This window comes from Corvus moneduloides, chromosome 3 (assembly GCF_009650955.1).
Source record: "Corvus moneduloides isolate bCorMon1 chromosome 3, bCorMon1.pri, whole genome shotgun sequence".
NCBI classification, from domain to species: domain Eukaryota; kingdom Metazoa; phylum Chordata; class Aves; order Passeriformes; family Corvidae; genus Corvus; species Corvus moneduloides.
The window spans coordinates 88,561,101-88,577,768 of record NC_045478.1 but is presented as its reverse complement, the minus strand read 5'-3'; positions in this window follow the sequence as shown (position 1 = coordinate 88,577,768).

The following is a 16,668-nucleotide window of genomic DNA, read 5'->3' as shown; positions in this document are numbered from 1 at the left end:
TTCTGTGTGAAAGAGAACTGGAAAAATCACCTACAATACAAAGAGGGATATGTTTTCCCACCACACGAGGTAATGTCTGCCTTGCCCTGCTTTTTTTCTTGGAAGCCTGAATGGATGACAGAGGAGCTTGTCAGACTGAGACAGAAAAGGAAAAAATCAGGTGAAAATTGATTTGCAGGGAAGTTACTTAATCATATTTTTGTATTTTTCATTATCCCTCGAGCTTTTGTTTATATCCGCATATCTCATATATTTGGGAGATGCTGGAGACACATGACAGTCAATTAAGGACCACAGTGACAAGTGCCATGGTCTCTTAGGTGCCCAATGAGCTTTCCAAGACAAGAATCAGTGTTCCTGGAAAATTAATCTCAGAAGTAAAACAAATGTCATGACCGGGGTATCTTTTTTAATTTTATTTAAAAAAATAAAAAACGCTTTGCCCTTGTGGCCATATATCATGAGCAATGAAGCAAGGGTGTCCTTCTGTTTTTCTCCACAGAAAGCTGACTCCAAAATAGGCAAAGAAGAGCTGAAAGACCTAAGCATGGAGGAGGAGGAGAAGCAGAATTGTGCCTACCAATGCCATTGCACCCCGGTCAATCTTCCCCCAGTCATACAGAAAGATGCAGACACACACATGGCTGCTTCTGAGCCAAGTACATCCTGAGCTATGCAGGGTCCTTGTATCCTCCCTGCTGTGGAAGCTGTGCTGGACCCACAGTGCTCATGGCCTGAAAAACATAATTTTAAACACAAGGCAGCAAGACACCTTCCAGGCCTGGAAGTTGCTGGAGGCTCTTTGGGGATGGGGACGTGTCAGCCATCCTGAGGCAACATCCACCAGCTCCTGCAAGGTGGCCCCTCAGGATCAGCAGCAGACAAGCAGAGGCACCATGTGCAGGGACAGGCTTGTGGAGGGGCCTATTGACCATTCCCAAATCAGCAGTGCCAAAACCTGCAAGGCCCCATCAGCTGAGTCAGGGAGGATAGGCTCAAGCAAGGGATCAGGAGTGCAGGAGGGGCACGGAATCGAGGAGAGGAGGAGATGGCTGAGGGTACTGCAGGCCAGAGAATGCAGCCAAGACATGATCTCCGCACTGACACATGACCCAGAAAGTTTGCATGGGAGACCGGGTGAGTTAGGAGAGAAAAAAAAAGTCAAGGAAAGACAGATCCATGCAAAGTTACCAAGAGTGGCTCCATCCCTGAGCTGCTAAGCAGTGGGCATGGGGGAAGTATTGCAAGGTAGATGCTTGCCACCTGTGTCCCAGTATGGGAGGGACAGGCTGGAGAGCTGTATGGACCTCTCTGCTCCAGCACAGCCTGCTCCTGGCTGGGGAGCGCAGCACCTTACAAAGGCCAGGACCATGGTCAGGAGGAGCAGGGAAATGCTGTCACTGGAGATGAACAGAACCAGACTGCAGGGGAGATGGCAGTGGGTGAGGCTCAGGCTGCATCGTGAGGGAATGCTGGGCTCCTTGTTAGCTCCACGTTTTCCTTTCCTCTCCCTGCTGGTGTGAGAAAACGCACGCTGCATTTGTTCAGCTGCCAGGAATATGGCAGCTAAAGCACCATCTTGTTAGCTTTGCTGTGTGTCTTTTCCCACAGCATTGCTTTAAATAATGAAAGGAGTCATGATCCACCAGCTGGATTAGACGTTATGAACTTATCTGGCTCAAATCCAATGGTGATATATTTGGCCTCATTATTTTATGCACAAATGCCACAAAACAGCACAAGATTTTTTTTTCCTAAATACTCTTTTTCTTTTAGCACTGACATTTCTCTTATTTGCATTAAGATTTGCAATGAACAGCCTGTGCCAGACCAAATTTGTCAGATACTTCTGCTTTTATGGATGGTTTGTTCCAGGAAATCACGGTTGGAATTGTATCCCCTGACCTCAGGAATAGGCCAGCGAGTGCTCCCAGGATGGAGAACCTCTTCTCACTTTCAGGGAGCTGCTGTGGAAGAAATGGGGGGATAACTGGTGACTGCATCATGGTGCCATGGCCAGGACATCAGTTCAGGAAAATTGAAACCAAGGTTCTCGTGTGATGGGGCTTTTAGCAAGCATCTGAGCTGTAGTTTCCCAAGCTGGAAGGGAAGATAAAAACATTCAGCCTTCTTTATAAAGTACTCAGAGGCTTACAAGACTTTTATTAAAGGTAGGTCTAGGTGGAAGTGGTGGGAAGTGCTGTTGTATGAACTGCACCCATGCTCTGGCTGTTCCCAGCACAGGGACCCAACAATGCCTGTGCAGGATGACAGATGCAGCGGGGCAGGGAAGTGGACACGCTTGCTGTGGAGTGCAAGACTTTCTATCCCTGCAGTGGGAATCAGCCCCCCTGTTACAGGGGAGACAGAGACGGAAGGTTTTGCAAGGGAGGACAGCTGGCTGCCCGCAAAAGACAGAGATACAAGAAGATCAGAGGTCAGGGATGGATGAGAAATGCTTTGAGCACAGAAAGATTAGAGGGCAGGAGCCTTCACTGCAGATGCTTTGAGCTTGCAACAATACAGATCCTACAGAGTTTGGCCCTACCTGAGAAGCATGAAATTGCTCCAGAGCAGGCTCTCGTGTCCTTTGCTATTCTAGCAGAGTAAAATAAAAAATTCACAAAGAGATGCCAGCCACCTGGGATGGTAATGCCCATCAGCTTCAAAATTATGATTTCTTAGTGATAAAAGTTCAAGAAATGAGGGTATTGTGTGGGATGCTTTACCTAGCCATCCTGGCAAGATCATGCTGTGTTACAATTCAATTCAGCCTTCAGGCAATGCACTCCTGCTCTTCTTCCAGAACCAGTCAGTGTCTGCTCTGAGTATTTCATCTGACAATCCAGAGAGAACAGGAGAAACCTACAACATTTAGGGGGAAAAAAGTGTCTTTTTTTCACACTTTTGTTTTGTGTTTCATATAGTGTTAGTCCTGTACATACCATTGTGCTGAGTCTGCTATTTGAAGTAGTTTCTGAAAAGTCAAGACCAAGTTTAGGAGAGTCTGGAAAAAACATGAACACAAAGAACCTGAAAAGCACAATCAGGCTCCCCCCATTTTGTTTTTCATTAAGCAGAGAAAGGGAAGAGAGTGCTCCATGTATTCAGCCACTCAAGTGGCATGTACTTGGATACCGTCTGGGTGAGCCGAAGCATCGCTCTGCAAATATTGACAGTCTCTTCATTTAAGCAAGAGCTCTCAGAGTCTAATTTTAAGTGCTCATTTTGTGAATTCCTCAATAAAAGTCAGGCAATTAGGGGAAGAACAAGCCTGAGTGTGGTTGGTATCTCTTCCAGACATTTCCACCCTATACCACAAAGCACCTACTCATGACATGGCTGCATCATTTCTGTTGTCAGAACTGAGCCTCCTCCCCCAACAGTTCATCTCCTACATGGATGTTTTAGTCTCTCATATGAATCAAATGATTTATAGGTTTTATCAATGAAACCTAGAATTGAGGTAAATTTTTCAGATTTTTATTTTTGACTAATCTTCTGGTCTTTAGCATACTCTGGGACATTTTACAACCTCATTAAAATGCCTGATGGACTAAAGATTTTTTTCTCAAGGTGGTAAGCACTGTTCCCAGGCACTTCACAAACCAGAATGACACATTTGGATCCTCTGAATTCACAGTGGAAAAATTCCCAGCTCTGGGACAACATGCAGAAACTGTTTGACTGCCTACAGTTTAATAACATTATTGGAAAACTCAGAGCAGGAAGGAGATAATGCCTCTTTCTTGCAGTATAGTCAGGAAGTAGGATTTAGGAAGCTGGAGTGTATTTCCACCTGCACATGCACACACATACACACACACACACCCCCCACCTTGAATGTGCTCAGGATGTGGGTGTTATTCCTGCAAAAAGCACCACTAGGTGTTTAATGGCCACAGGTGGCCAGGATTTTGACTACACATCATTCACAGACAGTTCAATAAAAGAAAGGCTACTGAGCTCTCTCTGCTGGGACGGTCCCTAATCCCAGGGCTCCTGACGTAAATCGCTGGCCATCTGTGCATGAAGACGGCCCTCTCTCTTTTCCTGGGTTACAGAAATGAGATACAATAATTGGATCCTTTGAGCTGAAAGGACATAGGGCCATGCCTCCTCCTTAATGCAGTGATATGAGGCGACAGGCAGAGGTTTCAGCAGCATTTTAAACCCACCAGATAATCAATACAGAGGCCAAGGAGGAATGGTGGGGTTTACAGCTAAACAGATAAGGTGTCGCATCACGTTTGACCTATTTCACAGCATAAGCATCACTTCTGCCCCAGTTGTCTTTTAAAAGACATCAGTGGATATTGCTACCACTGCAGAACAAAAGGTAAACATCACAGTCATCCAACAAGGTGTTAAATGGGCTCCCTCAAGGGTTAAACTACCAATCCCCAGTGCAATCTTTTTGTAATATTTCTTTAACACTGAAAGCAAAAGCAAATTGTCCAGTGGTTCAGGGCAGACTGTCAGCAGGCTTCTGCCTTCACAAACCCACTGGTTCACCCAGTCAGCATCAAGTGTATTTAGGTTCCTCTCAGGCAGCCTCATCCCTACGGAAGAATGGGGCAGCGTCTCCCATTCCCACCCTCTTGCAGTCACCACAGGCTGACTTGCCAAAATCAGGACCCTGCTGAGCTGCCAGGCTGGAGCAGGCAGGCCCAACAATGTAGGAGTGCAATCATCCCACTTCATCTTACAAAATGAATCCTTGCTACTGGAAAAACAAAGTCGTGCTGATTAGCAGGTATCTGTGTGCCAGGGGTCCTGCCCCAAGGAGGTGCATTGGCTCATATGCCTCCTGTCCCAGCATCTATGGAAGGTCAGTCCCAAATGCCACCACATGCCACAAGGAAGAAGGTGCTAGATTAGGAGAGTCCAGCCATCATCCTGCAAGTGTTGTACTGGAGCTGTAAGGCCACTAGGTCAGTAAAGGCATAGGCAATGAGGAACTGGTCCAGGTTCTTAATGGATGGGGGAGAAGGCAAAAGCAGCCATAAGGACACTTTTCCAGGTTGCCCCACTACCTGAATGGCTGGCACTAATGACTGCCCACAGTTTTTATGTTTCACTGCACAGAAATACACAGATGATAGATGGTTCTTGTTCCCAACGAGAGCACAGATCTGCCTTGGGTGAAATGCAAGAGCATGCAAGAGAAGGACCATCCCTGACATGGCACAAAGTGCTTTTCACTGCTGGGACTCCATGCACCAAGTAATTTCCTCCTTAGCAAGCTAGCTTATAATGTGCTTCCAGGATCTCTTCTTGCAGGGCGAAGTTAAGGCCTGAACCAGGATATTTAGAAACAGAGGCAGCAATTGGTATCTCTCCTTTAACGCGCAGAGCCTGCATGCTAGGTTGAAACATGAATGACGTGGCTTGGATCCTCATCTGGCATTTAACAGGCTCTGCTCCCTGTGCTACTGGCCAGGAACAAAGATATTTTGGATACGCGCTGTTTCACCTCTGTATCTGATTCATAGCCAGTGAGACTGGAATGCCTGAAGAGGACTTCCAGTCTATCTGAGCCCCTCTGACATGAAGAGAGGTGAAGGTGGCAGCAGAGTGCTCCTCCCACTTTCAGGTTTGTGCACCTTTCCATCCTGTGCTCCCGTGCTGACTGGGTGCTGCCATTCAGTGCAGCTCAGTGCAGTTCAGGACACCTCCCATGTCCCCTAAATTCCGTCGTGTCATGCATCACCCTGTCAGTTTCAAAGTACACGAACATGTTTCAGTCCCTAGGTGGAGAAACTCATGGGAATTCCAGATTCAGTTTTAAATTAATTATAAATAGATGCTGCTGGGCAGATGAAATTCTGCAGGTTGGATCCCTGCAACTGCATGTCCTGCTTCTGGATTACCTCAGGTCTAATGTGCTCCCTTTAGCAGTTTCTCCATTTTGTGCTGCAGAAGGCAGAGGTCTGCTGCTTCAGTGCTTATAAATCTTTCCTTCATGGCACCTGCTAACGCTGCTCCTGAGCTCATGCAGGTCTGGGTTTCTGTTTTCTTCTCAGGTGCTCATTCAGACAACTGCAGGGACTGAACATCTTTGAGAACATCGCCTTCATCAAACTGGGAAGAAAGTTTGGGATTCCACTGGAGGGAGCTAACAGGATGATTGTCTTGGCCTTGTTTCCACATGAAACAAGGTTAAAGAAAAGCCCCACAGACACAAATTTATGGAAACCTCTTTCAGCCTTAGAAGAATCCTTTGCCTGTCATCCCCGATACAGCCAGCTGGTGGTCTCACCCTTCCTCTCTTCCTCACAGAAGTGTGCCTCACACCAAGACTATGACCTCTGTCTCTCAGCACTAAAATAGTTGCAATATTTAGACTTCCTTCCCAGCCACTGTGTGTCCCCAAGGGGCCCATCATCTTATTCTACAGTAACTAGCTCGATCTGGTTTTCAAGTCGCTTCCAGTTGCTGGGTCCTTTCCCCTTGCTGCCACAACCAGAAAGCCAGACAGGTTTCTCTGGGGTGGGAGCTGACTTCTTGCACCCCTTCATTTGCTCCTGCTTCTGCCTCGCTGATCCCGCTCCAGCATGGAGCTACTATTGCAGCATCTTTCCATTCTGTGATAAGGGCAGCATATGTCTGGATCATATATCTGGATCGAAGATCCAAGTTATATCTTTACAAATCGCCAAGAAAAGAACACTCCTTGATCCAGCCCATGTGTTGCTTCTCCCCCCGGTGCCAGAGCTATGATTTGAACAAGGCACCCACCTTACGTCTCCTGAGGAGAGCTCTGCACTGAAGTTAGGCTCGTGCATGGAGCTGCGAGCCGCGCAGTGCTGCTCCTCTTCCTCTCTGTGAGGGTCAGATCCTGGCTGTCACCCTCCTTCCCTTTTTCCGCTATTGCAGGTCAGCCCTTCCTGCAATAGTGGGGGCTTGCCCCTGGCATTGTGGGGGGAGCCAGAGCATCTCCAGGTGTGCCTGGGTGACTGTTGGTGCCATCGATGTGGAGCTGTGGGATGTTCTGCCTGGGTGAGCCTCGGAGCACAGTTTTCCCAGAGCCGCTGTTTATGTTAAACCACTTACTCTGTTATCTTCCAGAGGGAAATTATTTTATGTTTTTTCCCCAGATGAAGAACATTAATGCCATTAAAATAATAAGAGATTTGGAGTATCCCTTTGTTTATAGAGTGACATGCCACAGTGACAGGCACAGTATAAATAGCTAAACACTTAGATAACCAAACACTTAGGCTGATGAAAAAACCCCAGCATTTTTCCCATTCCAAATTCTTCAGAGTAATCTGATTTGACCTCCAGCACAATGCATACTTTAATGATGCCTGAATAATGACTAGGCAAGGAATTAACTCCCACAGCAGGTTAATGCACTCACTTTCACCCAGAAGACCTAGGCTCAAATCCCAAAGAAATCAAATGGATTTGGTGATCTCATTCCAGTTCCTCACAGTCCTTTGTTCACACCCTGTGATTTGATAGAGCCGGCGGCCCCTGCCTGCCTCCTGCAGAGAGGGGCCAGCCTTTGGGGAACAAAGATGGTGTGGGCTGGGGGGATGCAGTAGCAAAAGCCAGCAAGCCCCTCTGATCCAGGGATCTCAGCTACTGAAACAACAGGGACAGGGGTAGGGAGGGCTTTCACAGATCAACAGTGTTGCCACACCACCTGCTGGGTGTCGGACATTCACTGTTGTCAAACACCTTGATGTTAAAAAACCCATTTTTAACTGCATGACAGGTGCTCAAATATAAAGTGCTTAAGTGTGACTCACCACAGGTTTGTCTCTCCAGGTTCATGTGTGGGAGACCAAACATAATTCACTTAGCCTCTGGCAGGGTCAAGTGAAGTCTTCAGTAGGTGCCTGTGCTCACAGCGCTTAGGCACCTTATGAAGGTGGTAGCATCAGCGTGGTGGGGTGAAACCATCAAACCTATCAAACAGCGAATGTGGAGAAAAGAGACTTTTCTGGTGTCTGATTTTCTGCATTACTTTTGTGATCATTGCTAAGATCACTTGGATGACAATGGAACCTTTGGGTGGCATTTCCAAATCCTGTTACCAAAGCCAGACTGATGGCACCCATACTGGAGCCTACAAAATACATCAGTGAAAGCTGAAGTTGTTCACAGATATGAAAATTACATCACTCCTGCCTAGGCACTCCACTTTGGTTAAAAAGAAATTGAAAGGCTGCTTTGTTTTCTTCTTTTTTTTTTTTGACTTCTCTTGCTAAGACTATACCCAAGTCACAACCAGTAACACCACAGACAAGTCCCAAGGAAATAACTGAGTGAGAATATTCTTTTACCTTTCTGAACGTAGGCAGCAAAACGTGAAGGTTGATGAAACAAAGCGCATGTCTCCATGCAAATGTAACTGGTATTAAGAACACCATGCGGGTTGCGTGCTCCATCCCAAAGAAGACAGAAACGTGAGCAGTTTTCCATGAAGCCTGATTCAGCATGTAAATCTAAAATGACTAAGTGCTTTTAAGAGATTAACATGGACAAGTTTTAACAAGTTTAACTCTGTCTTTTTCTGAAAGTGCCATTGACTGCAACGCAGGAGCTCCCAGAGTGATGTGAAGAGAGCTTGCGACAGCTGAATAGTGCCGGCTGGTGAAATTCTGGTTACAGCAGCATCCATGGCAGTTGTGCCATCATTTAAACAGTGACAGGATGCCATCCCATGTTTTCAAATTCTTGATGTGCATATTAATAATCTAGTCTTTGTGATGATGCCCATTACTGAAATACTCAGAAAATAGTTCAGGTTTCAATTAGGAAACCAGAGGAATGTTGCTAGCACCAAGCAGGATGTCCTTCCTGTGCTGACTTGACAGAGAGAAGCTTTATTTCACGTGTGAAACATACGGGACAAATCAATGCAGCTGAATTATGGAGCCCCAAAGGAGTCTGCCAACTTGAGCAGGCGCAGTCCTCAGCCTTTGTAACATCAATCCTATTTATTAGCAGTGGTAGAGGGGGTGCGAGGCTCTTTTCAAGCCGTAGCTCAGCAATGAATGCTTCTGCGCTTAGCTCAGTGTCTGTGAGCTGTACCTGAGGCACAGATGCTCCGTGCTGAAGGGAGTAAACCGGGGCACGGGGGGATAACACGGCCGCTCCGCCTGATCTCCGGGAGCAGTCGCTGCTGGGGAGCAGAGCTGGGAGGCGGTCTCGGCAGGGCACCACCCTCTTCCTACCTCCGGAGCGCCCATGGCTCTTGCCTTGGAAGTGCGGGGAAGTTCATGCTGTGTCTCCAGGTGTGGAAAATCACATCCAAACCCACATCCCACTCTGTCACAGCTCACCACGCTAAGCCAGCACAGCTGTCACAGTCATCAAGTTCTGGTTACAGGCAGGAAGCAGCAGCCGGCAAACACTGAGGTGGGCTGGAAAGATGGCAAAACCCAAGTGGTTTGTACCCCGGTGAACCCACAAACACCCTGACCTTCTGGGTACCTCAGCAGGGAAAACTCGGCCGCACTGGGAAGTCCACAGCAGCTCCCAGGAAGTGACTCACGTAAGCCAGGGGAGGCTGCAGCAGCACAGGATGCAGAGGCTTTTAAAATACCACGCAGACCTGCGGGAGCCGGGGCAGAGCGGCCTGAGGCGCTCCTGCCGGCCCAGAGCCATGAAGCCATGAAAGTGCACGGCGAGAGACCAAGCGAAATTCACCTCCCCCAGTGCACTCAGCACCCGCACCGGGGGCTGCGGGTCCCGCGGAGGCCGGGAGTCAGGAGAGGCTCCTTAAAGCGTCTCTCTGCTGGGAGGGTTTGCGGCGCTGGGCTCAGCCCTGCAGCTTGAGGTACGACCCCGGGGCGATGGGGTTGCGGCAGGGTTGTCTGAAGATCTCTGCCTCCCGAGCGATTTCCAGAAGCCGCCAGGGCCAGGCAGGCCGGCAGCCGGGGAGGCTCTGCCTTCGCCCGTGCCCCCGGGACAGGCACCGCACCCCCGGGAGCCGCGCACGCCGCAGTGTTTGTGCTCGCGCTGTTTACACACACGAGTTTAAAGCATCTCCCCCGGTTTCTCCGCAAATTGCTGCATTCAGATGAAGTGGCAGCTGCTGTAATTAAGACACAGTTAATTACATATCCCCTTAATTGCAATGATAGGATTTTGTCAATTTGGTAAATAAGAATTGTTAGGTTTCTTCCGGCAAGCGCAGCCTCGGCAGGGCTCAGATGTGGCTCCCTTTGTCTCCCGGCACGGGGCGAGCGGCCCGGCCGCGGGCAGGGACAGCAGCTCTCAGGTGCCAGCGGCGCCCGCGTTCGGCTGCACGGCTCAGCGCGGCTCTCCAGCCGCCCCTCCTGAAAAGCCCTTGCAGAGGGCAGCATCTGAAGGGAAATGTTGAGCCTGAGCTCCTGAGCAAGGGCGGTGTTGGGAAGCTTCAGGGGCAGGGCGGGTAAGTTGACAGGAGAGGCAGATTTTCTCAATTCTTTCTTTTTCTTTATTTAAGAAAGAAAAAGATAATGGAAATGAGTTAGACTCCTGAAATCTCCCAGTCACCTGGTACTGGGCAAAGACCATGGCCGTCAGTACAAGCACTGTCACAACCTTTTAAATTCCAGCTCTGCCCTCAAGAATGACTACCAAAAAAAAAAAAAAAAAAAAAGCTCTGCCTCTTTCTTTATTTACTGTGTCTATTTTTCTTCCTTACTGACCGTGCTGAATTTGTAAATTGCTCTTCTAACTTGCCAAGTCCAGGGCCAGCTCGAGCACATGCCGTCTGTCCCTGGCAGTTTCTGGCTCTCATATCCTGTGCAGGCCCACAACTGGCAGGCTGCTCTTCCAGGAACAAGACTCCGCCTGCACCAAGATTACCAGGTTGATATAATTTTGTCTGAAAGGAGAAAACAGGAAGACAGAAGGGTTGCTAAATGCGAGGGCTGAATCTGACCATCATCACCTGTTTCTGGATGAGAGCTGAACTGGGCTCCCACAGGAATGGCCAGAGCCTGGAGTAAGCAGAGTGGTCAATGTGAAGAGACTCCTTTCCATCCTGCTCTGGAGGCAGCTTGGTACCGATGAGATGTATGCCTCTGTTGGAATTTCTTTTCAGTGATTCAGTACACAGAGCTGTCATCCATATTAATGAATTGTGGTTGACTGGACAAGTATGTTCAGAGTGCTTGCACACAAAAAGAAAAGTGGCACAAAAAAATCATCTAACTACAGCCAATTATCTAAGATCACCCTAGAGTTAGTAGCTAGTTATGATTAGCTAGAAATTAACAAAAATATTCATTATTTGCCTCCCAATTCTTTATCCAACAGGCAAACTCAACCTTTCTCCTCATGGGAAGCAGCAAGCATCACCTCCAGGTGAGCAAGGCAAACAGGTTTGGCACAAGGCTCAGCAACCACAAAGCAAGATCAGGATATTTTCTTGACAGCATTGGCAAGCTGTTGGTATCAGCTGAAATGGTGACATATTCAGACTTGCAGGATGTTTTCATAAGCAAAAAAGGAATGTGGTTAGATAAAATTGCTTTGGGGTAGGTGCAGAGTTGGTCAGGCAACAAACAAAAATCACAATTAAAAAAAAAAATCACACCTAGAAAGTGATTCACCTTCAAACCAGCAAAATGTTTTCAGTAAACGGGTCCTGTTTTCATACCATTCAAATTTTTAATTGGTGAAGTCAGCAATGGTAAAAAGAGTGTCCTTAGTAAATGTGCAGTTGTTGCAAGGCTGAAAGGAACCAAAAGTACATTAGAAAACAGAAAAAAGGGTAGGAGTTCAAAATTATTTCAGAAATTACAGAAATGGTCTGAGAAAAAGAGGCTGCAGTGCACTAGGGCTGTGAGCAAGCTTTTATGTGTAAGCAAAAAAAAAAGCAATAAAGCAAATGCAAAATGGACCGAAATATGAATCAGCAAAGCTATGACACTGAAAAGCTGGAAAACATCATACTAGAAACCATAAGTAGATTTCCTGATACAAGATACTTGATGTCATCCATCCCTTACACTCACATGCAAACATCAGTGAACAAACTGTGTCCATTTTCAGGTTTCAGCTCCCTGGGGACAGGAAAAAAATAAACCAAACACACCACCTTGGACATCTCTAAAAATGACCTCCAAGCAGAGCCTCAGAGAATTGATTAGCCTGAGGAAAAAACTGGGACACAGAAAATACCCAAAAGAGTGCTGCAGGAGAAAAAGGGAATAATCTGTCCTCCCTATCCACAGCAAACAGACCACAGAACAGCAAAGCCTACACTTGCAGTAGGAGGGATCTAAATGGGTGGTAGGAGAAACTCTCTAAGGGTGAAACACTGGAGCAGATTAGCACAGAGGCTATGAGGTCTCAGGGTAAGAGTTTAGGTCTCTGTCACTAAAGGCAGAAATCCTCCTCCTATCCCAGAACCTCATGGTCCCTCCTGGCTCCAGAACGCTGTGTCTCAGAAGCAAACAAAGCTCTCTCTTCTTCCCTGCCCCACCTTGTTTTTCCTGAGGTCTCCCTACTCCAGTGCCAAGATGTAGGTCGTAGCTCATATGACAGAAGGGTGCATAAAAAAATCCAGACTCAAATTACGCCTACACTTCCATTTCCAGACAGGTTAAAGAAAGCTTTACCTTCTGTCTACAGCAAGTAATATGTACTGGAGAGCATGTCCAATAGGACATCAGAAAAAGATTTACCCTTTCAGACCCAACCCTGGGCTTCCTCCCATGTCAGATTGTTTTTATTTTCTCACCCTCTGACTCTTCTTTAAACTTCACCAGTTAGGAGATACTCCTACACTCAGATCTAGGAGTAACTTGAGAAGACTGCAACCTGAGGACTAGCAGGTACTACAGTCTAATTTACCAAAGTGCACCAGCACTCAGGATGGTGGCTCAGGTGTGCAGGGGCACAAGTATCCAAGTGATTTGTTGACAGATCCTCTCCCCTGTCCAGCTCTTGGTCTCCCAAGACACCACTCCATTTTGTTGTGTATATAGTCAACTGCAACATTGCTAGTAACTGGCTCCAAAATGCACTCACAGGGCTGACACCAGTTGGACTGCTCCCCCTGCCCCTTCCAAAACCAGTAAGGAAAGGAGGAACTATCACAAATCTAGGCCTAGTGAGGCACAGGGTCTTGCTCCCAGCAGCTTAGCAAGGCAAAGGGAGCCCAAGCTGACAGTAGCCATGATTGTACCTGCAAGCTTTGCCTTTCCTGATCTTCATTCCATAGTTTATCTCAGTCTGTAACCTCACTGCATGGACCTGGAAAGGTAAGCTCCCATTGCAGCCTCGGTCTTTGCCCAGTCTGTAAGTAGAAATACTACTTAGTTAAAAAACTTTACTGGTATGGCCTTCCTTGGTTCTCAAAAGCAGAACAGACTTCATCCTGGAAAAATAATTCCTTTTCAGCATGTTAAGTTCGAGAAAGTTCAAAAACAAGATTAGGCTATTTTTTAATGGATTATTATTATTTAGCACAAGTAGATTACAGATGGTCCTGCAATTTTAATTGTATGGCTGTGGCATTTGGACATACTGCTTCCCCTTGACCGCACAGGCTCCCTGCAGGTCCCTACATGAACTATTTAACCTCTGCCTTAGGCTCCTCTCCTCCCAAAGGGGCTGTCTGTTAAGACTGAAGCCACTTTTGCTCACAGCGTGATGAGGTTTTTTAATGCAGCAGGTTTGAAAAGCTTCTGAGACTTGTAACTAAAGTTTTCCGTGCAAAGTTGCAAGAGAAAGATGTAACCCAAGCATTCTAACGGCAAGTTTAAAAACTATTTCTGGATGTATATCCAGGGTGGAAGATAAATTCTGAAATGAGAGCCCTTGAATCGTACACCAGGAGACAGGCAAGCAACCCAAAGTTTGGAAGAAGTCTTGTAGATTCTGTGGTAGACAGTCACTACTGGCACTCTCTCAGGTAGCTGGGCTGGCAACCTGAATACATGATTCCTGCTGGAGGAAGGAAGATGCAACCTCCCCCACTTCCCAAAGATGAGGGATGAGGAATGCTTCCCGCTGAAGCCACGCCAGGGTAAAACTGGAGAAGAATCACCCCCGGGGACGAGTTGGGGAGAGGAGAGGAATCTCTGTTGGTGCTGCTGACTATGATGAGGACAACAGTTGTGCAGAACTGGCTGACAGGGATATGGAAATGTTGGTAAATATAACAGTGATTCTCAACAGCTCATATTGTGTGTGAGTGTTGGAGTTGTCACTTTTGTATGTTGTATAGCTACATTTTCCAAGATTGACTGAAATTATCTAAAGCATGAAAATACATTCTTTTGTAGACTGGATTGGATAAGGAGCTTTTACATCGTGCTCTGCAACTAAGTGGAAGATGCAGTGGTCTCGGTTTCAGAAAAAAATTGAACTGTGGATGTGTTCAAGGAGTTTCTAAGATGGCTGTGTCATGATGCTATTCAAAACAATACTCCTACTCAAGATCTCTGGTGAGAACCGATCTTAAGATCAAACTCCTGGAGCTGCAATATTAATTCACACTCCAGTGAAGCCGTTGCTATGGAATAGCCAAAACATAATTCACCAACTTTGATGGGCAACAAAGCACAGAAAACATCTACTTTGTTTTCCAAATAACTGGTGAGTCAGTGTTTTACACACAGCAGCCAAATTTCATTCCTCGGGAGGTAGAATAAATTATTACTTAATTGTGACAAACAAGCAGACCATATCAGACCATGGATATAATGAATCAGTCTGTGAAGAAATTCTGCCTTGAGTCACAGAACAGCACATTTTTGTCCTGAAATAAAGCACTCTTTAAATAAGTTACTGGTTCCTGCATTAGTTTCTACTCTAAGACCTGTCACAAATATTGTGTAACTCATTCTAGAAACTCCTATAGCTCTGCAAAATTTAACATTTTGTAGAACTTTTACTATTTCATGCAGACACTGTTTCTTTTTTTTCCTGGGTGATTCCTAATAGGCATGCTATCCCACAGTGAATTTTGCTACCAAAATAGAGATTAATACATTCAAGCCACGTAAGCAGGTTAGTTTAGGTCATCAGCAGCTCCTTAACAAAAGGACAAACAAACAAAACACCCAAATATTTTACACCGATGCTTGTAGGAATTTGGCATGTTATACTCTGCAAAAGAAGCTAAGGGAGTTAAACAGATCCAGTATCAGTCCTGCCACCAGCAGTATGTGCACAGGTCAGGCTATCGGTTGTATAAAAAAATCCACTGAAGACTCTTAGCATTTCAGAGGGGTACTTTTTGCAGGGGGAAAAAATAAAAGTCTGCCCAGCTTTTATTTCTTACATTTAAAAAAAATGCATTCATCTGCATAAACTCACATTTTTTCAACAGAGGCAAGATTTTGCCTTGTTATCAATGTCATCCCCTTATTCATTTGTAAGCTCTGTACTGGGACAAAAATATTTTTCCATGACTTTTATACAAAAAAAATCACCTTTTCACAGCTCGGGTGGGATTTTTGCTCTCCAGTCTCCTGCTTGTACCTCCACTTCACTATCCTCTATATAATTGCCTCATCAGCCCAGCCATTCATCCTGAAAAGGATGTCTGGTTTCTGTCATGGGCAGCTAGGATGGGTCCGTAAGACACATGCATCCAGAGGAGCTCCAGGGTAAGTTTGTGCATCAAAGTAAACCCACGAGACCCATGGAATAAGCCTTCCTCCTTTTATGCCTATTGTGGACAATAGTGAACCACTTCTAGTGATTTTTTTATGACTTCAATCTACAAAAGGAACAGGAGAATCCAGGCAGAGGAAACCAAAGCTACATTCAAAAGCTTTTGGCTGTACCAGGAGTCCTGCATGACCTGAATTTATCATATATTTGAGAATCTAGAATGGAAATTGCTGTAAAAAAATCTGGATTTTTTTCTCCCCATGAAAATTTGTTGTATTGCACATTGACTTTGAAGTGTTTAATAAAGAAAAAAACATAAAATGTTGTAGGCTATTTATATTGGGTAGTCAAGGCTTTGAAAATTCTATCAATGTTGAACTAATGCAGTTAGTTGCTCGACTGCAAGAGGCACAACCCTTATCCTGCCAATTACAAGTCAGATGGAGCCAATCGAACAATACTGAATTATTAAGGTCTTACTGTACATTCTCAGGCTGTTAATATCTATTAGATTACAGATGCATTATACTGAGTGCTCATTTCAGCAGCAGATTAGAGAGTACATTTATAATGCTGGCTACCCTTTGGGTGGATCATGCTATTTACATACCATATGTCAGCATGAGATTACAGAATGATTTATGCCTTTTGCCCAGACCTTTTAGTAAACTGCAACTGACTGCAGTAAACAATGAAGCTGAAACACCATCCCAACCTGGTTTTGACAATTCAGGTCTCAGGAAAAGACCACCAGTACCACTGGTACAATCATGCTTCATTCAAAGCGACAGTTGACTTGCCCTTTCTCAACACAACTAAGTGATCCGTGCTGGGTTTCCTGTCGAGAGGGACACAGAAATGAACTAGGGAGGTGTGCTTCGCTATTAACAAGCTAGTCCTAAGCTGCATGCATGGAAAACAAGTGAATAGTCATCTCATTTTTTGGAAAAAAGAGCTGCCCCCAAATCCATGCCAACTACCAACACTCAGGTACCCCAGTTCCTTCTATAATAACCAGACAATAACTGTCAACCAGTGAACAAAACAAGGAAAATCAGCGGTAGTTGGGCAATTGTTATTAAAAATAGT